We start from the raw sequence: 27959 nt of genomic DNA, 5'->3' as shown, positions 1-27959 counted from the left end.
AAATAAATCTGGTAATATGAGAGTCCGTTTAATGACAGAAAAACAGTTTGTCTATCTATCCATCTATCTATTTAATCTTGTGTTGTTCATAATATACAATGATTTATTGCTTGTCTTTGTTGAATAATACAGAAGACAAAGATCTTAAAAAATAATCGCATATTAAATCACAATTGCAACATTGGTTAAAAAAATAAAATAAATAAATTGATTAAATTATTTTCAAAAATTGTTCAGCCCTACTTCCAATGCATTCTTAAAGACGGACCTGAAAAGATGTAAACCTAAATTTTGTACTAGTACTGGTAGTTTTCTATAAAGCACTGTACAAGCAGTTCTAGTAGATTTTTGTTGTTGGTTGTTGTGTTAGAGTTATAAGGAGTTGTTTATTTTCAGAGGAATGTTGTTGAATGAACTGCTCCAATTATTCCTAAGTTAATATAATTTACTAATAATTTATTATTCATCAGACATGTGCCTGTTTAACTGACCTGTTGTGCACTGGCTAAAAGCCTGCTGGCTTTACAACACTTTAATAAATTCAAGTGTATCAACTCAACTTCTCAATTTTCCTTACAATTAGATCCAAATTACAGTTTTTCCTTTCAATTAAATCATTTAATTTTTATGAAATTTAATAAACTATGTAACTAGTAAAATAAGGTATTATTATTAGAACGTTGAGGAGAAATAAATGACAATATTTATGAATTAGTTCTCTAATGAGTACAATGGCATGAGGGTGTCATAACTGTTAATATGGTCATTTAAAAATATGCAAACCATAGTACTGCTTGCTAGGCACGGTATAAGATTCTAACGGTACGATAACCTTCATTGAAAATATCACAGTTTCACGGTAACTTTTTTTTTTTACATTGAACACAATAAATATGTTTTTTTTTTTTTTTTAAACAGGCAGGGAGACGGATTTCAAAACTGATTTCTTTCCTTCACAACTTATAAAAAAACAGCTCATACCACAGGGACGATATGATGGAAAATGTTAGTGGTTTTGAAACCTTGACTTTTTCAATCCGTGGCATACCTTGAAACCGATGACCGGCCCACGTATACTGCTAGCGCTTATTTAAAAAACATTATGGCTGCTACAAACTAAGGTTGTTGTCAAGCAGCACAGGTGTGCCAGTATGGGCACTGTGTGAATATGCTCCATTGCACAGTGAGAGAGAGAGGAGAGAGAGAGCGAGAGAGAGGAGAGAGAGAGAGAGAGAGGAGAGAGAGAGAGACGAAGACAGACAGAAGAGAGACCACAGACACACACACGAAAATGACAGACGCGACAGACAGAAGACAAAAGACAGACAGACACACACAGACACACACACGAAAATTACAGAGCGGACACTCTGACTAAAAGAGGCTAGTCTTAAACAATGAAAGGGGACAGAGTCATAGTTAGACTCTTGAAACGAGAGAGCACAAAAACGTTGAGCAAAAGAGTGTGTGTGTGTGTGTGGTGTGTGTGTGTGTGTGTGTGTGTGTGTGTGTGTGTGTGTGTGTGTGTATCACAGAGTAAATTAGGGTTTTATAGTCATTAATCAGTCATCATTGTGGTTGAAGAAAACAAAGTTATTTCCAGGTGTGTGTTAAGCAAAGATCACCAACTTGCAATCACAGAGCAGTTCTTTAGTGACAGAAGTATGGATTATACACCTGTTTCTGCAGACAGACAGCATTACTACACCGACTGGTGAGTCAAGTCAAGTCATGTCTTGTTTTCGTTGTAAATCCAGACAACACATACAACAGAAACAGTTTGACACCCAGCCCAAGCTCTCTAAGGAAACAAAGAGGAACCTAAAGCATTTGGACATCAGGAAAATAAAAGGAAGAGACCTCTCAAGAGATCCCCCTTCTTGGATGCCTGGGGGTGTAATAGAAGCTGTAGATGGTAAATGGCAATTACAAATAAACAGAAAGAGAGACACTGACTGAAACTTTGACAGTCTGTTCTCCCAAACACCTGTTGCCAGGGTGTTGCTGGGCATAGGCGTGACCATTAAGGCCAGATATACTGTAGAGCCACTGCAGGTAAACACAGATACTCAGGACCAAAACACATGGAAACATTACAGGTTATGACTCACGCATTTAGTGTGTCATACATATAATACATACAAAAACAAGGACCCAGATGATGAGAAATGTTGCATCACGTTATTTTCTCACCAAAGTCATCCCTCCTAGCCTGAGTGGCATTAGTGTCTCAGTTTTCAGCTGGTTCAAACATCTTATCTGTGTATATGGGAAAGCATAAACTTCATAACCAAACTTCATTGAATATAAGCTATATGCAGCATGCTTCAAATTAGTAATGATAGTTCCAACTGTTCTCTGGGAATTGCAATTCACAAATACATCAGCAACAACTGCTCTGCACCAATGACATCACCAACACAAACAGTTTAAATGAACTGCAGGTATTTCAAAACTCATGTGTCAAAATGTAATAGTAGGGGCCTAGCGTTCCTAAATGCTACACAGCCATTTGAAAGCCCAACAGCTTTTCATCTCAGCAAGTCTGAGTTTAGATGAGGAAATGGTAGGCCAAGACACAGAGGGAAGATAAGGAGAAAAAAATAAATCAAAACATTATTCTCTTTGAAAGTTGCCAGGCAGCAGGCAGTCCAATGTGTTAGGGTTTCAGCTCAGAGCATTTCAAAGTGAAATTGTAATTGTGTGGAAAGATAAACGTGCTTTGCAGGGTTGTTTTTTTTCTCCCTTTGCAGGGGTCGGCAGTGGGGTGGGGTCTACTCCCCGGCTCACTTAAAGTTAAATTGGGGCTTTTTGGGTGCTCTTTAGTCTTCCGATGTTGTTTTTTTTCTATCGAGTGTAAGATTCTACGGCTTACACTCTCCTATCCATGGCTATCAGATCTGATCAATGGAGGCAGAGGCAGGAGATGAGCACAGTAGTTTGACCGACTGATAACAATATTAACAATAAGTAACTAGCATTTTGTAGCGTTTTGTAGAACAATTTTACAGTTTAAACATCACTAAGAAGACCTAAATAATGTCCCTTAATACTGATCAGGGACTGGAATGAAAGAACAGCTAGTAAGGGCCAGGGGCTCGGCCTCCTGTGCAACAGTGAGTTGCACAGGGTTTAGCATTTGTTTATCCATATGAGCAAGTTTTTTCTTTTCACTGTGGGTTTCGGGATGTCTTTTAAACACAAAGTAGGGCTGCGCAATTTATCAAAATGTAATCGTGATTAGGATTTTGGCCTACAAAAACAGAGTAACTGAGAAAAACTATTTAGCTCATGATGTTTTGCAAGTAAACTCTTATATTCTCATGTTCTGAATGAATAAAAAGTTTAAATAGGAAAAGCATTTAGGCAAATTTCACAGTTGTGGTATTTTACTGTTGATTTCACTTTTCCCATTCTTTAAGTTCAATAATTGCAAGATCTTTCCAGAAGTCAACAAGTTATCGTGTTAAATTATCATGACAACATTACTGACCGAAATAATCGTGATTGTATTTTTCCCATAATTGAGCAGCCCTAACAGCACCTAAAAAGAGAAAAAGAAGAAGAAGAAAGTTGAATGCTGTGAGAATCAACCTCAAACTGTTTAATCTTGGCTAAATCCAGTTTATTCTATTCTGAATCATAATAGGAGTAAAGATGCAACAAGATCCATCAACTGAGGACATTAAAATCTACCTTGGGTGAGTGAAGGACCAGATTTGCACTATAATGGTTATATGCGCTATAAACTATGTATGTGTTTGGTGAAGTCACTGCAAATTACATCTTTAAGTATTCAACAATAAAGTGCAGATGGCAACTCCTTATGTTTCTGTCACATTTTATTGTTCTTTTAATATTGTATGTGCATAAACACAAAATATATTACTCTCCAGGGAAAGACATCTTTGATGTACTTGCCAGTTTATTAGGAACACCTAGTTAGAACTTCTGTGGGTTTATGCAACAGCCCTGCAATACATCATAACTTCATGCAGATTATAATGTTCTTTGTGTTGATTCCCCTTTAGTCGTTTCAGATATAAATCTGCCCTGAAACGCTTTTAGGTGTCAGATGTTGGTAAACTTAAAGTGCTCAAATACCCCTCACACCATCTCTTTGGATTAACAGCTATGATGATGCTGATTATGACACTTTCTATGGGAAAAGGAGGAGATAGGAGTGATAGGAAATAGAGTGTGGGGGGGGAGAACAGGACAAGGACTCAAAGAAGAGAGTGACTAAGGTTAAGTGCCACTTTGTGTCATTGTTGCACACTACGGGCTGGCAACACAATTAGTTATGGCCTTCCTACACCCCCTACGTGCAAGCATATACAGTGTGTGTGTGTGTGTGTGTGTGTGTGTGTGTGTGTGTGTGTGTGTCCACTTTTGCATTGTTGCCACAGCAAAACAGCTGAAAAAGACTGGTTAATATACCGGTACATTGAGAATACATACAGAACCAAAACATTACATGTAAGACTGCTTCTTCTTATCATCAGCGACATAGTTTAATCAAAGCCATACACCATTTCCACAGCAAGACAACAATACCCCCCCCCCCCCCCCACCACACACACACACAATAACATACTTCTTGCCTCTCTCTTACTGTGCCTAAGGGGTCCAACACTCCACCCCTTTTACCTCCATGATGCTATAAGATGTTCTAGTCATTATTATACATCTACATTCCTTTTTTCAGGTCAAAACAAACTCATTCATGATATGAAGATAGTACGTATGTGAAATGTACTACTTTATTTTTTTTAAACCACATACTGTATTAAGGGGGATGCCTGTCGAGCAATCCAATCCAAAAAGCATGCATTACATACTACCTTTGTGTGGGGAAGATTTTAGTCCAGTCCACTGTTGAACTAAACATAACTTGCATGAATTACTGCACTACTGTGCACTTTACCATCACGTTGGTTTTAATCCACTCCCACAGGAGGTATCTGGGTTGTGTGAGCTCTGATGAATCAGGTCCATACAGCCAATTGCCCTCATGACGGGCTGATTTATTATTTATGGCAAGCAGAGAGGATTTTCGGAGAGTGGGGGTTGGTTGGTTGGTAGATTGATTTTCCCTGCAGGCTGATCTGTTATCTATGGACTGATAAAGTGACTATGTTACCTCTTAATTCAAACTATCACTACCCTGCTCATTCAAAGATCTTTGAGTTATGCATGTTTGAGATGAAGGCCTGAAGAACTGTGATATCCTCAGGATGCCTCCATTGCTCTTCCCAATAATATTTCCAACCCATATAGCTCTACATTTGTACTGTACTGGATGATTTGAGCATACAGTTTTCCGTTTCATGCAGGTTCAGTTTGTATTGCTAAGATGGTGGGATTTGTGCCATCTACACTGTTATGCTCCACGCCTGTTAAGGAAACCTCATTTAAAAAACAACCACGTTTAGTTTAGGCTGTCCACACATGTATGAGCCAGACAGGTGGCTGCTAAATGATCAGGTACAACATACACAATTCCTGTACCACACCTGTAGACAAAAAAAACGTCCTTGCCAAAAATGTGAGGTTTACATCACCAGTCTGATTTTGTCAAAAACTGAGAGGAGGGGAAACTTGTATGTAATGTTCCGGCATGAGCAAAACAAAAAACTGACCTTAGTAAAGTTGTATTAAGGTAAGATCTTCAAAACCTTAAGAAAGTCAAAACGGCTGCCCCGCTTGTCTAATTTGCATGAAACTGCAGGTATGAATTCTTACCGGCCTAAGGCGTGACTGCTTCTGACAGGGCTTTCACACCGCCGCACAGTAACTCGCCACCTCCAGACATTTCAGTGAGGGTGGGCAACATCGAGGAAGTGTTTTGAATAACAGCGGTAGTGGTATTATGAAGTGGTTGCTGCCCAGATGAACGCGCTGTGTTGAACTTCTGGTAGTAAAAGCCTGGCTTTGGCCAGCCACTTCTAAAAAAGCTTAGTTTTTGCCGGTAGGCGGCTGTCATCATGGCTGCCGCTAATTATTACAGTAGCTTGAATTGGAATACCTAAATCTCTGCATCGCAAGCTTGACATGCATGGGTGTCTTCGTCTAAAACACCTGGACAGTTGCTGACATTTACTGCAAAACACATGCTGTCACACCTTCACAGCACTCTTGGGTATTTCCATAAGACAATAAATAACTAAACAATGGAGAAGATACACATGCACTCAGACACACACCAACTGAACAAGGGTCCTATTTGAGAGGCTCCAAGCCATTTACCATAGCTCTCCCGTGCATATAAATAAGCAACTGAATCTAACCAAGCTGCAGGCATCATGTTTGAAGGGTACTGTTCAGGCAAAATTGGCAGTAGCTCTGTGTGTGTGTGTGTGTGGTGTGTGTGTGTGTGTGTGTGTGTGTGTGTGTGTGGTGTGTGTGTGTGTGTGTGTGTGTGTGTGTGTGTGGTGTGTGTGTGTTGCGTAGCACTAATTTAATACGCAGTATCGGTGTGATACTAGCAAAAGATATCAGAGAGTTGGGCGGTATCCAAATTTTGATACAGTCAAAACTCATCCCTATTTTCCCGCAGTATTCGGTATTACCATGACTAATTAAAAATGATGACGTAAGGCTCAGACTGCGTCACCAAACTGTTGACTTGTGCCTACACAGTTCCGAAACAGAATACCAAACACTAATACTGAAACACCTCGCCCTTCTCATTAGGTCAGAACCCGAAATTCTGCCAAACTGCAGAAGTCGTGTTCTTCGAGACCAAGTCACCCCCCTGTACCCCCTCTCTCTTTCTCCTCCACACTGTCACGTGATAACACGACATATATAATAGCCAGTAGGGCTGAACAATATTATGTTTTAGCATCGACATTGCAATGTGCACATGCGCGATGGTCACATCGCAGGACGTTGCGATGTTGACATAATCCTTTTTTGCTGCTTGATAGAAAACTTCCACCGTTCTCCTTTTACATTATTATTACTGTCCAACCCTTCCCCTTTAAGTCAGGTAGCCATGTGGACAGCGTGTGTATGTGATGTTAGTCTGACAGGGTTTGTTATGGGAAGTGAAGCTCCCCGTGTGTCTCCGTCCCAACTAATGATACGGTTCGGGGCCGCGAGGCTGGAAACGTAACACTAATCTACTATAGAAGTCTGTGTCTTGGACACACAGAGTTTGTTGCTAGTGAGCGTGACGTGCAGGTCTGATCAATTTATCAAACTAACGAGCTGGCCCCACTAGTCGACCACAACCTAAAAATTTAGAGGAAGCAACATGCAGTCACTGTCATTCACGTTAGCCTGGATTGATTATTATATGAATACAATGGTGTCATGCTAGTCAACCAGCGTATTTCTACCTAATATCCCTCTCCAAAATTACTTCAGAAGAGTTAGTAAAGAGTTAGTCACAGCGCTTACTTAATTCGATGTTTGTAAAGCATTAAAGTTTAACAAAGAATGGTTCACATTAGAAAAGATCCTTTTTTTTTCCTTCTTCTATGTAAATTCACCCCCCTACAAAATCACTGCAGTAGTTGAGAATGATTTATTATTTCCAAACAGAGCTATTTATGTAATCTTTTAAAAAATTACTTTTTTCTTTTTTCATATCGCAATATATATCGCAGGGGAAAAAATATCACAATGTCAGATTTTTCCAATATCGTGCAGGCCTAATAGCCAGCCAAACAGAGGCAACTGGTCAGCTGACATACTGAATTACAATTAAGAAGTTTTGTGCATCAATGCTAAACTGTTTAACAAATAATTGCATTTAAGAATTGATTATTTTTTCCACTCCTATTTTTCAGGGCTTGCATCTGTATGTAGGCTGGTCTGACCTCAGCAGTAAGGTGACATTGTTAAGAAATAAAACCATTAATCAGATGTAAGTTTGCTTCATATGAACACTCCAACCCATTAATCTGTCCTTATCCATTCAATTACATTTATTAGAGCGAAATGTAATTTAAATAGTAAAACCCATTCTAGGCAAACGGCTCAGTCAGCTGTGCTCAGACAGCAGCAATGAAGCCACTTGGTCTTCTGCAAGAGCCACCTCCGCACCACCACCAAGAGCCCTCTAATCTGTGCCAATCAGATGGCGCTAAACAGCCATTTGTTGTTAAATTGGGCACCAGTAGACGCCCCCTCCTCATTTCAACAGCCACTGCAGACCCAAGCAAAATGCTTGCAATGCAGGCACAGCAGTACGGGTGACAGAAATAGCAGAGTGGTGAATAATAGAGAAAAAAAGAACTGTGGTGTAATTAACATGGGGGCGCGGGGCTGATGTACGGTATGGAGATAAAGAAGTGAAGGGAGTGAAGCGAGGGTGATGAGAGTAAGGATGGAGAAGAGACATGCAAAAACAAATTAATTAAAGAGAGGGAAGTCCAAGAAAGGAACATTTTGGAAGAAAGGAAAAAAAGACAAGCAAACAACAGAGGAATGCAGTAAGTGGGAGAGCAAACCAAACTGCAGCCCTGTCATCAAAAGAAGTAAATAAAACCCTGGTAACAGGCGACGGTATTGTAGTCATCCTCAAATTATATATTATAAGGACTATTATATGTACAAATTAACAAATACATAAGCAAATCTGGGTTGCTGTTTAACATGAAAACCTATTTGATGTATCACAAAATACTGGTACACAAAGATTCAGATATGAAGGCAGAAAGGCAGGGATGAAACAGAAATGTATAGGATAGTTATGATATGTTAGTTAGAACATTAACATATTTCTCAGCAGCAAATTCACTGGGTAACAAGGTACAAACAACAAGTCCATGAAGTAAATAAGGATGTCTTGTTATCCATCACCTAATAGAACAGGTGACTTCTTGAGCTGCAGAGAGAAAGCCACCTTCAGAAAAGAGCTGGTAGATTTGCAAAATGGCGCTGCTCTGCGTGGGCTGGAACAGCACTGCAGTAAGGAGAGGACTGAGAAGGACTGAAGCTGCATCAATACTTTTGTATGTGTGGCTCGCTTCTATGCAAGAAGACAGGGGAGGATAGACAGATACATGGACAGCAGTGGAGATATGACATGCATGAAAAATGACAAGTATGGAGGACAAATATGAGTCATAAAAATTCCCACCTGAATCTCAATCTTAGAGTAGGCTTATATGCACATTAAGCAGATCAAGTGCATCTTTTTTCCATTTTAGGCCTCTGTCCGTGATACAAAAGCATTCCTCACGCAAAAACTAAGCTTTTCCTAAAGAGTTTCCAAAGTGAGTAAATCTTTAAAAAAGCCAGCTTGGTGTGTACGGGGGGGGGGTTGGGGGGGGACCGGAGTATTTGCAAAAACAATGACGTCAGCCTCTTCAGTGAGTCGGGGGCTGCGTTGTAGTAAAGTTCAAAGGAACTTTCTCTTGCCTCTAACCTTCTCTTTGATCTCTCATTTTAAATGCAAATACAGCAGATCATAACAATGCAATAATAAAACAAGGATTTTATCAGCACTGCACCACAGCAGCTTGAGACTGACAGCTGGTTAACATGTCATATTTATAAGCTGCCATTAAATCCCTATTCCACACTTTTCTCTTATCTGACAACAGAAATAGAACATTTTGACTATTACTTGACATGGTATACGTCAAAAAGTTACTTAGGTGTTGTGCTAATTTGACAAGCCTATTTATTTATCTATCTGGCTATAATGGCAACTATTTGGCTCATAATCAGTCCTATGCTGCAAAACAGCAGCAACTCTACTAAAAAGGAAAAAAAGACATAGGACAGCAAACGGATGCATTTTTTATCACAAGGAAAAAGACAAAAAAAACTATGTTAAAAACTAAAGTGGCCGTTTATATCTTGCAATAAGGTTTGTATAAAAGCTGTAATATGCAGTAAATATATAGTGAGGAAACCCTGTTCCTTCCTGTTGCTCTGCGTCAGAGGGCTGTGCAGGCCGAAGAAGCAGTCTCACATTCCAACAGGAAACTCATCTCAGCCACGTCCTGCTTCCCGTGAGGAAGTGACAGTTTAGACGGGGAATTGGTGAGCCAGTCCCACTTATGACTGAAGTCTGGGTGAGAGCGACTTTCAAGGGAAAAAATAAAACCACTTACACACCGATGCTACCATAGCTCAATAAAACAGCAGACTATGTTAACACCACTCTGCTGTTTCTACAACACATGCTCTGTTTCTATCAGGACTACCTGCAGCTGTCGGACTCACACATTATATTACTGCCAATGAAGTGCAGCGCATGCATACAGACTTTGATTGGTCAACATTTTCATACTACCAGTTTATTCTGATTCCTGCTAGTTGTTACTGTAGACAGTTACCTGCTCATACTGCTTAAATAAAAAAAGCTCCCAGCATGTAGCCTATGCTTTAAAGGTTTAACTTTTTAAGATTTAAAAAGAGGATAAAGTTGTTTTAGTCGTGCAACAGAAAACTCAGATTGGACAGAGACTAGCCAGCTGTCTGGATTTACCCTGCAAGAATGTCCGGTAGAACGTCTTTGCTGCATGTCGTCCCCGCCATCTCTCCCGGTCTCCACGGGTCCTATCAAATAAAAGTCAATTGCCCCCTGAAACACATTTAAAACACAAGCTCTGCCGATAGCACAAAACGGAACCAGTACAACTGTAAGTGGAAGGTTGTTTTATTTTGATTCTCCTTTACTGTTACACTTTCCGGTTTTAAACTCAACCCTCATTGATTACTAAAGGAATTATCGTGGTTCTCCCCCAAATGTGATCCTTCACTTTAAACCCATTTTGGCAAAAAATGCTGTACTTGTCTTAATTTACTAAAGTAGACATTTTAACAGGAACAAATAAGATCGTTAAGTGCCTCCTATCTGAAAGTGACACGGGACAGCAGTGACCAATGGTTCCTCTGAGGACATTGTTAAAACCTACACAGTGCTTATAGATCCTGTGGCAGTATGGAATAAATTGCAGCATTTGTGTTGGGGCTCCTGCTGACAGGTAGGCAGAGGCTTTTTGCCCAATTATAGGGGGAAAGGGATAAGGCGGGCCACTAGAATAGACCTAATGATGGTGTGGTATGATTGCTGTGGGACTGGAGAGGCACATACTCATTTGTGCCCACAGCAAGCTGATTCGATTGGTAGAGAATGGCAGGAATGAAGTGGAAGAGAGAGCGATAGCGATAGACAGGGAGAGATAAGGGAAGCGAGAAGGATTGATTCCTCACTTAATGTGAGAGCATGTGGGAGGAGATGAGATGCTGAAACTGAAAGTGGGAAAGAGAGAGATGGATACAGAAAGTAAGCGAGTAGTAGTCAACTTCCGTCTCACTCTCTTTACTTTTCATCCATCCATCCATCCATCCATCCATCCATCAACACAGCTGGCAGAGGCAGAGCTGGGGGAAACTATCCATAATGATATTAGTCCTCAAAGTACAGTCCTTCTGCATGCAAACACATCTAAGCTGGCAATACAATCATGATGCACTGTGAAGGCGGTGCAGCATTTACTAGAAGCAGAACAAAACCTGGAAAACCAGGGCAACATACAACGGGAAGGGAGTGCTCTGTAGTGAGTCCATTTACATTCAGACAACATTGAATGGGCCTGGGTGCACATAGCAGTCCATTGTACAAGACTAAACGCAGATGTAGCTAGGGTATATCCTTTACATCCACATCAACTCATCCATCCTTACATAACCAGTGTTGCACTTTGGTGAGAGAGGTTGTTCAAAGAACAAATGCACAATTGATGAAATGGAATAGGTGAAATAAGTGAAATATATTACTATCCAAGATCTAACTATAAGCAAACATAGAGAAACTCAGCAAGTCCAGTTAAAAAAAACATTAGATTAGATTAGATTATACTTTATTTATCCCACGACGGGGAAATTCTGTCGTTACAAGTAGCAGCATAGCAGCAACAGCAAAAAACAGAAAAACAAAACAATAACACACCAAGTGTAATTATTCTCACAATACATTTTCCTCACACTTGCAGTAAATAACAAATTTGGATTTTCTCTTCTTTTGAGTGGCTTTCAGACATTTGCTTACTAGGGGTGTCACGATTCTTCAAATTCTTGATTCAATAAAATTTTTGCCACGGTTCAATTCTCGATTTTTACGTTGTTTTTTTTAAGCACAGGTTGCAATGCCATTGTTTTCTCATTACAAACGATAACAGAAGATGGAAATCATTTCAAAAACGTTTTAGCCATTTCAGATTTTTTGATTGCTAACATTAGCTCAAAACGTCATTCTACTGACAGCCTTTGTTGTGTTTGATTGCTAACTTGTAGCCAGCAGTGAACGAACTCGGTTAAGTAGGTCTATTTTTACTGAATTGATATTACAGAAGTCTCTTGTTAGCATCTCATAGGCTACTTGTTGCAAAGTGATGCATGAGTGACTCACATCGGGTAGTGGCAGTTGTGGTTAGGTGCCTTGAAGACAAGGGTACCAGCTATGGCTGCATGATTATGGCCAAAATGATAATCACGATTATTTTGATCAATATTGTAATCATGATTGTTCTCACAATTATTTGTTGATTTTAACCAAAACAAATTTTATTGTCACATAACCTGTTTATAACTGCTTTCACATCTATATTATGTTACAATCTTTTTATGTTGAAGCACGTAACACACGAAAATGAAAATTAGCTATCTGAAATAAATAGCGTAGGATATATTGTTTTCAATAATAACTGATTAAAAGCACTAAGGAGAGAGAGGGAGTCCTACTCACAGAGAGACGGCTGACTCATTATGAATGGGTCCAGCACGGGTCAAACGGCGGAGACACACGTCGTGTGTATGAAATGTCTGTATTGTCACTGCACTGCATTTTTATTAACTATGATATTCTGGCCAAGGGTCACATCTTTTGCAGGTCCAGCAAGCTCGGTCTCAGGCTATTACTCTACAAACTGAAGTTAGTTGCATTCAATAACTTCTTCTGTGTTCTTCACCGTGGCGGCCGCGAAAGCAGTTACCAGCGGAAACCCTGGTACAAATACAGGTTTGCCCCTCATATTAAACAATATACAGCTGTGTTAATAACAATTAAAACTGAAGACAAATATCAGAAGTGTGGACCGGCGCTGTGCGGCGAGGCTGCGCGGAGGGTAAGAGGAGAGAGAGTAAAAAGATCCAACACGGGCACGGCTTTACAGAAGAAATGGGTCATGTAACGCAAAATTAAACCATATCCATATAAACAACATTGCAGCGGATGCGAGGACATTAGCACCGGTGCGTCCTAGAGGAAAAATGTTACTCGCGCCATGGAGCCTGTGAGCTAACAGACGCTAACTAGCACCAACTAGCTAGCACTGCTCACTGCTGTTTTCTGAAAAACACAGACGGGACAAAATGTTGCATTTACTGGTAAACTGGTAAACCTTAAGACCGACGTATAAACGACGGCTATCTGTGGAATTTTCCTCCCGTTACTCTGTCCTCTGTGACTGTCTACATCAAGAAACTAAGCTGCGCGATGCAGGGAACAGTTCTGACTGGCACATGAGCAGACAGTGGTTTACGGAGCGGTAGATGGGCTACGCAAAAAACCCGGAGCGTTCTATGAAGTGAAGCATGTAAAAAATAAAAATAAAAAAAAATATCACTCGATCACACAAATTTGATCGTGGGAAGTCAAAATCGTGATAATGATTAAAATTCAATTAGTTGTCCAGCCCTAGTAGCAGCGCTACCTTGAAGGCTTATTGGGGGGCTTAAAACACCATCGAGCCAGCACAGCGGTCTTAGCAGACAGACAGCAGAGAGGGCGACTGGCAGTCCACTAACTCAACAGTCTCAACAGACTGGAAATCCAAAATATTTCACACACACTGTGAAAGTGAAAGAGGAGGGGGTTCAAGTTCTATCAATGGGTTACCAGCATTAGCAGCTGCCATGCTAACTTTTGAATGGCTATAGGTGAGTAAGAGGTGGTTTACTTGCAGCACGTCATTTTCCGCTTGACAAGCCGATCGGACATGACGAGGGGGCGTGGCATTAGAGGTTGTGACTTAATTTCAGTCAATTTAAAATAAAAATAAAAATCGGGACACCCTTTTTGCTTACTAACCACAGGTGTTAATTTTGGACCCTGGTAGCTTATAATAAAAAGCACTTAAGCACTTCATTTTTTGTCTTTGGGTTTGATCTCTTTCATTATATCCCCTTCTTTCTATTAGCAACTCAGTGTTTCTTCCCTGGTGTGTTTTTCCTTCACTCTCCACACTACCTCTGATGCCTAGTCTTTCTCCTCCTCCCTCCTCCACACTTGTGTGAACCTAGTAGTGTCTGTATCTGTGTCTATATGTGTGTGGGAGGGAAGGAGAGCAGCATTGCTGGCTGGAGGAGGAGGTGAGAGAGAAAGAAAAAGAAGTGAGAGAGAGAGAAGCAAAGCATTTACTGGAACAAAACATGCGGTTTCAGTCTCATAGATAAGGGCCGCCTACTCACCATGTTTTATTTCAAAGTAGATTACTCCTCCTTTTTACAAGCTATGTTAGTCCCTAAGTTTTTTAACCTTATTAATAGTTTAATTAATAGTAATTAACAGTAAGAAAACCAGAACACTATCCTTTGGCATGTTTGCAACCCAAATTATATAAGCGTTGCTAGACCACCATCTGTCTTATCTGTCTTATCTGACTTTCTCTGTCTCTGAGACAGAGAAAGTCACCACACACACACACACACACACACACACACACACACCCCACACACACACACACACACACACACACACAACACACCCCACACACACCACACAGGAAAGTGATATTTCATCTGCTTTGCACTTGTTAAGCTAATAGCATTTTTTTCTGTGTGTAGCCTGTTTATTTACTTGTTTGCCAGAAATCTTAACATTTGGTAAATTTCTCTAAAGGATAAAGGGACTGATACTGACTGATGTCGGTGTTCAGTATTGTGATGTAAGAAATCATTTTTATTTACTGACATTTTTAGATTTGTTTCCAGTGGGATAGTATTAATTGTATTTAGTTACTTTGCTACTGTGAACTATATCTTACCACATCATTCCTAAGTATTGGGAAATTGTATATTATTGTATTATATTATTTTAAAAGGATTGGAAGCCGACACAATTCCACATTGTACATCCACCTCTGTCTTCTGCCTTTACATTGCTGGCATTTCACTGCATTAGAGTAAAAATTTGATTAGTTTAGATTCGTTATTTGGGTGAGGGTTTTTTCCTAACAAAGGTTGGCAAAATACACTGCAGTTTATAAAACAGTTTGTAAACTGAAGCGGTTTATAACACATTCAGGTAGCAGCGTCTTATTTTTAGTCAACTGAAATGGAATATCTCAAAATGGTTGGGGTAATCCAAGTTCAGGGACCGTCACAGGCCCACTGACAAGAAAAATCACCATGACTACAATAATGCACAAGCCTTCATTTTAATCTCGTCTAATCACATGTCATCCATTAGAGATCTAATATTTATCATAGGCAGCTTCGTTGGACGGCACCAAAAGAAGAGGGTGCAAGGTACAGATCACATACATGGTACTTTAAAAAAATACATGCTAACTAGTACAGTTGCTGATAAAGGTGCGCACACGCACGCACGCGCACACACACACATTTTAAATAATAAAGAATTGTTTCATGTAAGGTATTAACAAAGCACTCAAGTCCCTTGTAATACCAACCTGAAAGACAGCATGACATCCAAGATGCCATGCAGCATATTGTCTTCACAGTCTCATAACTGAGATTAGATCACACTGGAGTTTCCCTTTTGATTACAAAGATTATATCCCACCAAAAGGTGTCTAACAGCTTGCCTTCTGTGTCATTACCACTCAGTGTTATTCAACTCATGGTAACGGTTCACAAAAATTGTGTAGCTGAGATGGTAAGTGGGATGGGAGAAAAACATGCTCTGGTTTACTGGCATGTCTTTAAACCAATCACAATCAACATGGGCAGCGTAAGGAGCTGCTATAAAATAGTTGTAAGAGAGAAAACTCAGATTGGACAGATAGTCCTGCAGGCTGTCTCCACCCTGCAGAGATCTGAGGAGCAGTAAACCCTAGTCCTCATCAATCCACCGGAGTTTAAACGCCAACACAAAGAAAGTGGAAGGAAAATGGACATCCAAGAAATCATATCCTACAGATTAAAAGGAAAAAAATACAGCTCCTTGCAAAAAAAAATAAAAAAAAATAAAACACCATTTTTTTAATATGTATATTTTTCAATGAAAATGGGAATTATTATACAAAAAATGGTCATTCCTTCCAATATCGTAAATCCTATCGCAATCGCAATTTCAGTCAAAATAATCGCAATTAAATGTTTTCTGGTTTCTAGCTGTTGCCCCCGCGCCCCGATACCAGATAAGCGGATGATGATGGATGGATAGATTTTTCCTAATATCGTGCAGCCTTGGCGATGCATGCATCCGGCGGAATTTCCTGCAGCAACGGAGCAATCCCGGAAGTTGACCATCAAGGATAAAGACTAAGTGACATAACCATATGATCAAAACCGTCATCTGCTGAGATTAATCAGTCAGACCGGACACATCTCATCTTGTGAGTTTTCTCAATCATTAAATACATGGCCTTTATGGTGTGATATAGTGCCTCTGCCCTTTTACTCTGAAGGTTATTGTTTCATTTTATAAAAGTGTAATGATTTCTTCTAATATTACAATATATGTTTCAGGGAACCCTAATTAAGAACAATATTCTATTTGTCTACTAACTGCCAACCCAAAAAAAGTGCTTAAATGTAGGCAGCCTTCAGGACGAGCACCACTTTGAGACAGGAAAAATTCCCAATTTCTAATCCTAACTTCCTATCGAAATAAACTAGAAACGTATTCTTATATTCCAATCCTCTACTCCAAACTCAGACAGAGTTACCAAACTCTTTTGTATCTTCTGAGCCTAAACAGTCAGCTTCTTTACCATCTCTCCATACGCCAAGCTATTAGTACAGACTGCTAACCTGGACCTTGGACCTCTTCAGAGTCGGTTTCTGCATGCTGGCATTCAGCCTAATGAGACTTGCTAATGGTCCACTCATCACAATTTGGGGAAAAACCTATGCAAACTAGAACACATGTAAACAGATGCTCAGTACACACACTCACTACCCCTGTCCACAGTTGCTTAGTTAGACACACATAACCCAAGCACGAGTGAACCTCACGCCAGTCTGTCATCCTATACTGTACCTCACACTCGCCATTCATCTGTTCATCATTCAGATGTTTATTTGGGATGGTATAGCCGGCTTTAGCCCTGTTACACAAAACACTTTACAATTTCTGGCTGTCGGATTAATTTTCAAGAAGCGGCTGACAGCACCCACATTTTTAGAAGATAATGGGAAAACATGCAATGGAAATGAGCGTACATACTTGAATGAGTAATACAGTAAAGTAACTAAGTGGAAAATCTTTTGTTCCCCCCCATCCTCTGGGACATTAGTGATAACTAGTGCTGCATGGTCACACGCTTACAGGAACTTGTCCATTAGTCATGCTCTGTTAATGTTACTAGTTAATGATTAGGAGCCCTGTTTCAACACATTCATCACATGACATGGTTCACATGACACATGGGGAGATTAATATAAAACCACAGACTCCAGTTTTGAAAGGTTTGCTTCTGAGTTCAGAAGAAAATCTAAAAATGCTGTACATGATTCATAAAAGCTGGTTGCTTAGCTAGCTACATATTGTAGACAGAATAACATTATCTATCTATTATCAATTATTTATTAAAACATAACTACTTGTATGCAATCATTTATTGCAGGGAATGCAATGGAATCAGAGCTTTAATCCAATCAAGCTCATCTGGGAAAGTGCGAGGAGCTGCAGTTATGACTAACAGGGCAGATCCACTTTTGCAACACGACAGAAGTGTGGTGTCGCGACGCAATACATCCATGGTTGATGCTCCACACCCCTGACCGGCAGCTGATTGGACGAGCGGTCACGTGGGTCTGGCTGCTCGAGAATTTCAAACCACTGTCATGGCAGTTCGGACGGAAAACTATCTCATGTTTTAGAAAAATAGTTCACCAAAACGTGTTTCTGAAAACATTTTAAGCAAGAAATAGGCCATGCAGTTGCTAAATCTGTCTTCATTTCAAATTGACATAGGTCAGTTTCAAAGATTTTTGTCTACTTTTATTGGATAGTGCAATGGATTCATTTGCGTAAAGATGGGCATCGGCCAGCAGGAGATGCAGGTTTTGGGAGAAAGAGAAAGGAGAAAGAAGGAGCTGGTTAAGCCATTGTGTGGACTGGCAGGATAGTTCGGGCTTTGGACCAAAGCGTGTGGCTTAGGGCAGCCAACTGTAACTTTGAAATAAAAAAAATGTCAAAACAGAGAGGTAGATTTCTAAGTCTCCCCGAGAAGTCGGTTGTGATTTTCAACATCAGCTTTAGCTTGTAAGAGACTCTGAAACATATTCTGGTCTACACATTACTTTACAGGTAAAGTCAAGTAATGTCAAATTCAATCTGCAAAACATTCCATAAAAGTCAAATTTACACGACCAACTGTTTGTTTCCATCCTATAATGCACACTTACTGTAGATTTGAAGCATGCTCCATCCATTAGCCATAAAACAAAACCCAGTATGACCAAAGAAAACGCTGTGATTAAGAAGAGCGTGTACTTTGGCGAGGTTTTGAGGTGACAGCTTGACGATACAAATCATGCTGTGCTATACTAGATTCAGAGGCAGAGCATTAGCTCAAGTTGCAGGTCGTAAAGGAGACAGCGTCCAGATGTCTGGCAGGATGCACAAGAATGCAGAGGAGCTAGTTCTCTTCCCAGTCAGCTACTGATGCTCATGGTTCCTCCCGTTTGAGGATCAAATCCTTATTGGAAAAACAAAAGGATTCATGTGATCCCACTTTCTTTCTAAATTTGTTTTTAAAAAGATAAAGTTGGAATTGTTGAAAATGTTTTTTAATGTCAACCAACCCAATGAAAAGACCAAAACCGACAGTATTGTGCAGTATGCCATCTCTCAATACTCAATAATTTGCTTAAACCTTAGCTTACTAGACATGTTGAATAAGCGCTCATTTAACATCCAAGCTCTTCTCCCTTTAATCTTACAGTAAAAAAGTACAATTTTAGCAACATGTGAACTCAGATCTATCAAATAAATCCAACAATAAAACAAATTAACATTTCAAATCACTTTCAGGAGGAATACACAAATTCAAAAAAATTAAAAAAACAGTAAAAAAGAAAAGAAAAAAAAAAGCAATTCTTCTTTCTCCTTTCTAAGAGAATTATGAGCCCGAGCCCGATTTAAATCCAACATTTGTTTAATACGTGGGCCGTTATAAAGGACTTGAAAGATATCTTAAACAATCTGGCCTGGTTGGGCAATTATTGAAAACCATGTGCAAGCCTTTTTCTCAATGGCGAGGAGTCCATACTGGCGATGTTGCATAAGGCAGCCATGTTATTTTAGACGCAACGCAAATTGTTTGTGTTGACACATTTAGGTAATCAATGAATCATCCCAGCCCAGTCACTTCTACAGAACATATACATTAAAAAAAAAAAAATGGATTGCAATTCTATAAAGTATTATCCATTTAAAAGAGACTTAGTTCTTTCAGCTTAAACAGCTGGCCGTTGCAGTTTTTAGTAAAACGTTATGCCTACAGGAGTAGTACATTTGTAGAAGACAGTTTTCAGCTGCGGATTAACACAAAGGTTCAGTTTCTTCAGTCAGACATCAAGAAATGCTAACACAAATCTTGTTTGGCTGAAGTCTTGCACTTTAGAATCCTACTATGCTTTGTTAGGCTGGCCTAGGGTGTATCAGAATTTCAAGAAACTGTACCAGTCTTTTCAAAAGAATGTTGTCAGGCGCTCCAAAAAACATAGATGACATGAGAGACTAGAAATAACCTCTCTCACAATGACACACTTTTTCCTGTTCTGATCTAATCATGAACACTGATGAAAGCCTGTGCCTCTTACAATACAGACAAGAGAGAACTAATGATCCTGACTATTGGCTTTTGTATTCTTTCACAAAGAATCCCATTGATATGAATTTGGCTAAACCAAAATAAGATTAGAAATTTCTTAGGACACAAATTCAAGTGTTGCCATGTGTGCCATTAGGTTCTCACTTCCTGTCTAGTTCAGAAGAAGTATTTAATCTGGAAGAATAATTAGCACCTTGTAAGTACTTCTTATGTAACACTCTACCTAAGCCTGGGCTTTAATCCTCAGATGTCAGTGCTTTACAAATGCAAAGACAGTGGAAAGAAAAAAATGGCACTGCATTGATGTAAAATCTTCACCTTTTTTTGGCCCATAAAAACGCCAACCTCACACCTCAAACTAAGAGAATACCCCACATTACAGGAGTGAGTCAAGTCACATAGAAGGAGTAAAGTGTGGGCTCCTGCTATGTGGCCCATAGAAGGAGTAAAGAAGTGTACTCTATAAAGACCCATGAAGGTGTATGGAGAAGCTCAGAGAACTTGCAGAAACTCCAATTCTCAGTGGATTCCATTTCAAAGCCACTGCAAACCACCATAAGCTGCTTTGTTCCTTTGCCCCCTATCCTTACTTTCGGGCCGGTCTAAACCTATCTTTATTGTTTGGGCCACAGCTCTATCAAGTCTCAGCTGCATGCTTTTCACATTCTTCAGTCATGGGGACATAAGCTTCAGTTTTCCTCTCCCACACTTTTCAGCCCTGCAGAAAACCAGGACACAGGCTGGCGGAGCCACTGTATCAAATCTATTTGTCGGTTAAACCTTCTTCCGAGTGGAGCATGGATTAGGCCTGCTTTTAGCTGCTGCTGCTGCTGCTGCTGTTATTCAGTGATGCACTGATGGCCAGTGAGCTTCTACGGGCCAAGCTATTTGTGAAGCTCCTGACTTGCCAGGGGAGTTCATCCAACAGCCACAAAAGCCTCAGATTTACAGTCATCATGGTTATAGTCATCAGAAGTGTGTGCTTATGACTGCTTACATGCAAGTGTCTATGCAACTTTGTGTAGTGTTCCACAGGTCGACATACTCAAGCCTATTATGTTCAAGTTAATCACAACAGTATTGAGGAGTTGAAGGGCCATGGCGGCAATGTGGTTGCTTTATTAGCCAAAAATATCACTGCCATCAAGCCAAAAAGATAAATAGAATTAAGGACAGAGGAAGGGGGGGGGGGTAGAAAATGGACGGGTCTGAAGATGCCTGGGAATCATCTGTGCAGAGGGGAATTGACTAAATGTGGCAAGGAAGAAAAGCATGACCAAAGTAGCAGATCCTCTGCTACAACTGTAAGTCACACCAGAGAAAGCGAGAGAGAGACAGACAGTGTAAGAGAGAGAGAGAGAGAAAAAAAACAGAGTAAAAAGAGGGGTTAAGGGCAAAGTTGGAAATATAAAAGGCAGAAAAAATGTTAAAGAGAGAGAGTAAAGTGTAAAGTCCCAACCTGAGTTCACAAGTTGAACTGGAAAACCTGTCTGTTCTCTCCACTTCGCCCTGGTCTGCACTTCACATTGAGCGCAGGAAATAACAAATATAAAAAATTCAGGTAGTCAAGGAAGTGTGTGTGTGTGTGTGTGTGTGTGTGTGGTGTGTATCTGTGTGCATCTGTGTGTGTGTGGTGTGTGTGTGTGTGTGTGTGTGTGTGTGTGTGTGTGTGTGTGGTGTGTGGTGTGTGTGTGTGTGTTGTGTGTGTGTGTGTGTGTGTACCTCGCCCCTACAGACCTGGAGCAGCTTTTCAATTTAATCCTTGTGGTCAAAGCTGTTCCTTAGAATATTTAACTGTTCAGCACCTCTGTCTCACCACAACCTGACAAAGTACAAGTTTCTCCCGTTATCTCAGTTAAGTATGTGTAAGTCTGTGTGGTGTCTATTGGGAACCAACAGAGTGGTAAAACCTTGATAATGAAAGCTATATATCACAGCTACTAGATCCACAGCCTCAAAGCTCATAAAACTCCAGCCCACAATAGCCTGACAACAAAAACAATCTTTTTTTTTCCTCCTTTTTTTTAAGTCTCTTCTCTCTGTCTTATCTTCTCTTAACTAGGCTTCACACTATAAACAACAGCAGTGGCAGCCGTAGCCATGGCAGAGCAAAGTCCCCGTAAAGATTCTTCCACCTAGTTTCATCTCACTACATTTCTCATGACACTTGGATAAGTATCTCCAAGGTGTTTTTGTATCCTTCTAGCTGGTAATATTATTACTAACTAATGAGCCATGTGTAGGCCTGCAAACTCCAGTGGGATGAAAAAAGTAACACTTGTGATAAAGTGGGCTGAACTTTGCAATGCACTATTTTCAGTGTGTCACAGCTACTGCTGGCACAAACATAGCTAAAGACGTAAAAAATAAATAACTTTTTTTCGTGATACAGATTCTTAAAACAAAATTCATAATTGCATGTAAAAAAAAAAAAACAGCTCTTTTTAGTGTCCACTTTGATTTAAAAGTTTGGTTCAGCCAAATTCTCTGGCTCTTTCCTAACCGTGACAAAATAGGCGAGACTTCAAGCTCTATTACTCTTTCCCTTAATAAAAAAGCTCTTTGGATGTGTACAAAACACAAGGGTGACATATTTTTCATTCAAAACTTTTGCCGAAAGGTGAAGAGTTTGCAGCTATGCATCATTGTGTCTGCATTTACATTGCTTTGTGAATCAAGATATATTTTATAACAATCTGTCAGTAAGTCTACAGACTTAGCGCTGTGTTTTGTACAATGGAACAACATGACTTGTTTATTTGTGTGTAATAACAGAGGAAACTGTATGTCATCAATCAGCCAGAGCACTCATTTTTGCAAACGGATCTTTTGTGGTTCTGAACAATATGATCAGATTTCTATTCTACAAAGCCAATTCATTTGTCTGCAGGTGTGTTATTTCACAGGAGAGAAAGTCAAGAGTCAATGATGGTCAGAGATGTGTACAGATACGCTTGGCAAGGAAGAGCAGCTCCTAAACGAGACATAAAAAAAAAAAATCACGGTAAATAAAAGAGGGAGAGAGAAACAAATGTACGCTAATGCGTATAATCCTGACATCTGAAGACACATGCACAGCACTTACAGCAATTAGCCCAGGGTTTTGTTCTCGCTCTTCTTTTTCTTTTGCTGACAGTCTAAACAATCTCAAAGCCCCACACATAGTCCCAGGTAGCATCATTAACAGGCAACGCCAAAAACAATGTCTGACAAGTTCTGTGGGCAGGCAGCTGAAGTCAATCTGATGAACTTAACAGGAGAGAATGGGCTTTTGTGTAAAAAAAAAAAAAAAAAATAAAAAACGGGAAAAACAAATTCCCGTGTCCCCGCAAAAAAAAACAAAAGAAGATAAAGGGGGTGTAGGGTCAGCTCACCTTTAAATTTTTTTGGGATGGGGCAACGGGAACCCTGAAAAAGCAGAGCACCCCCTGAATTGATTCCAAACCCCAAACTAAATGAGCAAACAATAAATTTACTACTTTTCCCTTTTGTAACCCAAAGGTGGTTTTTTTTAGGACTTTTTACAAACCCGTCTCAAATCAGTTTTGGCAAATTTTCCCGATTTTTTCTTTTTCACGATACCTACAGGTGTAGAAACATTACAAAATAATTTTTCTTGCTTAGGTTTTCTAAAACCCTGCAGCACCCTGGGGGGGAAAATAAAAAGCAAAGATCCCCAAAACCCTCTTAAAAGAGGGCCCTGTGTACTTTAATTTAAAAATTTTTTTATTTTTTGACCAACCCAAAGGGCGGTGATTTTAAAAATGCAATGTATCTCATTCAGTACAAAAATTTACAGTCCCTGGTGTAAATAGGGATGCCTTTCGTCTCCCCCAAAGGCCCTGGTTTTGGGGACCACTTTAGGTAAAAAGGGGCACTTTTATTGATTAAGCCCTTAAAAAAAACCCCCGACCAGGGTTTGGCTTTAGGCCATAGGGCACAAAACCCCAAAGGCCAAATTTAAAAAGGGGGTAGGTTTTTTGGCCGGGGGGGGGGGAAAAAGTGTTTTCCGGCGTTTTTTGGGGGTTTTTTTGGGGGTTATGTTAGGGGGGGGGAAAGGGGGAATAGGGGGTTCCGGGGCAGCAAGGGGCCCCCGGGGACATATTAGCAAAGGGGCTTGGCCCCTTGGAGGGCCAAAACAGGAAAAGGACCTTTTAATAACCCCGGGGCCTTTTCTGCTAACCTCAAACTCACAAACCAAAAAAAAGGGTAAAGAAGGTTTCTTGATGGGGGAATCGGGGGGTTTCCCCCCCAAAACAAAACAATTAAAGGGGGGGGGTTGGGGGGGGGTGGGGTGTGTGGGGTGTTTTGGGGGGTGTGTTTGGGGGGTGTTGGGGGTGTGTGTGGGGGGTTTTTGTGTGTGTGGGGGTGTGTGTGGGGGTTTTTCTTTTTTGGTTTTTTTACCCCTTTTCCCCTTGGGGGTCAATTCAATCTGAAACCTTTTTTCTTTTCCAACCCCAAATTTTTTTCCACCACCCTTTTCCTTTTTCCCCCCCCTTGTACAATCAAAAATGTTTTTTTTCTCCCTTTTTTCCCCGCTTAAAAAATAAATTTTTGCCCTTTTTTTTTCCCTTTTCCCCCGCTTAACTCTACCCCTTTCCCCACTCTAAACAGGGGTTTTTTTGCTTGCATTTTTATCTTTTTAAAAAAGGATGTGGCCCATTCTTAAAATTTCCCCGCCCAATCTCCATCCCGTGTCCCCAATTTTTTAAAAGATCCTTCTCATTTAAGGGGTTTAAACTGGGGGCAAGAATTTTTTGGGGGGCAGGGTTTGGGGAGGGGGTGGGTGAGAAAAGCCAACTCGGGTTTTAAAATAGGGCTTTTCCCCCCAAATTGGTACCCTTACTTTTAAGGATAGGGCTCTGAACAGGCTTTTCCGTAGAGGGTTGCAGGGGTGAAAAGGCCCCCCCTAAAAGGGCCCTGAGTGTTTTTTTTTTTTAAACTTTATTCAAGTTTAAACCTCTTGCAGAGGGTGCCAAAAGAAACACAAAAACCGCTAGCTGGGGAAATTAAAAATTTAAATGAGTCTCCCAAAAGGGGTTTCCCGTCCCAACACTGTGAACACATGAGGGGAAAAGATTTGCAAATACTCCAAAAGCTGGGCCTTTTTTTTCTACACAAAAGGGAAAATAATACAAATATCTTCTTATTCCACTGAGAATTTGGGTGCAAGGGGTAAGAAATGGGGGGCCACAGGAAGAAGCGTAAAAAAAGAAAAATGGCTTCTAATTACCGTTGTTAGAACCCTGCATTATCATTACACTCCAAGGTTTCTGACAACACAAAAACTGTGCTGCCATGGAAACACAGTGCCGGAATAGGGGATGTTGTTGCTGCCGTTTCAAGTTTTGCCCATTTCTGATCCACTGACTACACGTGATCAGTTGGTACAGTGTCAATCTGTTCATTGACCTGTACTCTCTCGGTCAACTGAGATTCTTGAAGTTGGGCAGTTCGGAGTTTGTCAGTTTGTGTGAAATGTCCCCTGAAGTAGTTAGATCGTCTATTACGTCGTCCCGTTTGCTCTGTGAAGATGTCCGCATCGGGTACAGGCAACTAACCAGTCCCTCCAGGATTTCGCCATGTCACAATCGTGCCAAATTTAACCAATCACTGTGACTTTGGTGCGACCCGCAATTTTGACCAATCACAGCAACTTTTCTGCTAATTTAACCAATAACCTGAGTTTCCCACAACTTCAACCAATCCCAGCAGCCCTACATGCCGTACTTTGTGTCAGTATGACTTTGAGAGCCAATGACCAAGCAGGAGTGAGAACGGGTCAAATTAAATTTCCTTGTTTCTGCTATGAAGACAAGAGGTGTGTGATTCAAACATCTCACATTTACCAACAAACTGTACAGCCGCAGACCGTGCAAAACATTCAGACTGTCCTGCCAACCAGTATACATTTTAACATCAATGTACGCTGTAAGCATTTTTCACTCTGTTTCAAACCTGACGGCTGGTGAGTCCCCCTCGCGACTGATGCGTGCACACAAACACACACAAACACACACGGTGGATGCAGGAACAAACAGAGATGAGATGTACAGGATGACCAAAATTGAGGACAGCTATGCTCGTTATTGTGAGGGCAATGATAAGTTAAAGTCCAATAAGTTCTTCATCCAATCGTATGAATGTGTCCCAGGCCAGGATAGGAAATTAACAATGTAAAGATCAACAAGCCACTGACAGACATGTTCAAATTTGATTCATTCAATAATTTATTTTTTTTGTCTTAAATCCACCAGCCATTTTCATATTATACCAATATTTGCAGCACGCTGAGCCTTTTTTTTTTAAAGTTACCAGGTAAACTCAGCCTAGAGTACTTTTATTCTCCCCAAAACAAGTTTCCTTTTTATTTTTAAAGAACTATACAACAACAACAAAATCACAACTTTCTCAAACATCCAAAAGATATCACAACTTTTATCGCAATTTTTTACAAAATCTCCTACTACATCAGGCATTCTGGGCCTCAACAATCTCAAAAAAAGGCCACAAAACCCCGGAGGGACTAAGTAACCCAGGTCCAGGGTGAATCCGAGTGAAACGGAGGCAGCTGCCCAGATCAATAGAGGCCTTGCCCGGTCAGGCTCCGAGATAACGTTGTCTTCTACTTAGAAGTGGTGAATTGACAGCTCACAGCAGCTTAATACTACATAGTTATCTGGTTTTTGTTTGTTTGCTTGTTCATATCTAGACCGGCAGAAATTCTTTTGAGTAGTGCAGGCTATCTTATTTACTTTCTAGGGGGTGTGTCGAGTGAATTTAAGTTGGGCTTTTATTGTGAAGGGTAAAAATGGAAGAAGTGATGCATTATGCATATATTGACAATATGGGAAATCAATAAATAAAAAAATAAATAAAAGAGTGGTTGCCATCTTAGTACAAGGGAACGTGTTTGTGGCCCTGAACGTCCCGCCGAACACCGTTAAAAAAATCTGTCTGTTAAATAAAGCAATGCTTGATACTTGATAAAAAAGAAACCAAGGGACAAATTTTCATATTGAGAAGTCATACCAGAGTCAAATGACAAAACTGTGAGTCGGGTACAGCGCTAACCCTAATGCAGAACCTACTTTGATGAGCGCAGGTGGACTCAGTCAGCTTGGCTGGCACCACTTCACCCATGGGCTAAACAACACAGCACAGCTGGGTTCATCTGATATTATATAACGCAGCACCACCCCCGCAGGCCCTGTTCACACTACCCCTCTCCTCCTCCTCCGCCTCCCACTAGTGCACCATTGGCCATTTGCAGGCAGAGGTGCATTGTGAGACAAGAGTGCTCCAGCTCTGACATAACATGTAAGGTTTTTTTGTGGAGAATTCAGCTTTTGAAAACTAAAAAAAAATAAGATAAAGCCCATGCATAGAAATGCATTGACTAGCTGCTTATTGGGTTAAAATTTTCCCCCCAAATTTGTTTTTCTAATTCATTTAACTAAATAAAACAGATAGTCTGTGAGGGGCATATACTGCCATCAGTTCTTTCAAGCCCTAAAACGGGTGATTAAAGTCCATAGTTGTAGCCATCATTCATGCCACTAGTGATTCTGCTTTTGCTTTTTGGAGAGAAAAAAATTGTTACTAAGCAATACTTGCCAAAAGTGGAATTGCAACCGTTGCCTGGCAACATTAGCTTACTGAATCTCATATCAGGAAGCATTGAGAACCCGGTGGCGCTTTGAGCTGCAACCCTCTAGATACTCCTTTCATCCTGGTCAGAGGCTGTGATGTCCAACTACAATCATGCTATTCAAGTCATCTGATATCCATTAAATCTCAACACCTGGCCTTTCACAATCAGTGATATAATCCTACACACAGGCGCATGATACATATGAATTCATGAAGCTACAGGAACCCCCTCAAAGTTATTTTGAGAAGGTCTGTTCTCTAACTCACTGACTGCAAAGTATAACTGCAACAAAAAAGGCAATTTATTTC

At 40.3% G+C, this 27959-nt stretch overlaps 1 protein-coding gene and 1 long non-coding RNA gene across 2 annotated transcripts in view; one reads left to right on the top strand and one right to left on the bottom strand.

Moving 5' to 3' along the window:
- sipa1l1 (signal-induced proliferation-associated 1 like 1) overlaps positions 1 to 27959 on the bottom strand; it is a 79909-nt gene that overhangs the window by 38527 nt on the left and 13423 nt on the right.
- LOC116705937 (uncharacterized) lies at positions 5522 to 25951 on the top strand. The gene is made up of 3 exons (XR_004336090.1): positions 5522 to 5533; positions 7945 to 7952; positions 25868 to 25951. It is a non-coding gene; the product is annotated as an uncharacterized LOC116705937 (long non-coding RNA).

Source organism: Etheostoma spectabile, chromosome 18 (genome assembly GCF_008692095.1).
Source record: "Etheostoma spectabile isolate EspeVRDwgs_2016 chromosome 18, UIUC_Espe_1.0, whole genome shotgun sequence".
Classification (NCBI taxonomy): Eukaryota; Metazoa; Chordata; class Actinopteri; order Perciformes; family Percidae; genus Etheostoma; species Etheostoma spectabile.
Note: the sequence above shows the minus strand (reverse complement) of the source record. Positions and strands in the feature narration are given on the sequence as shown.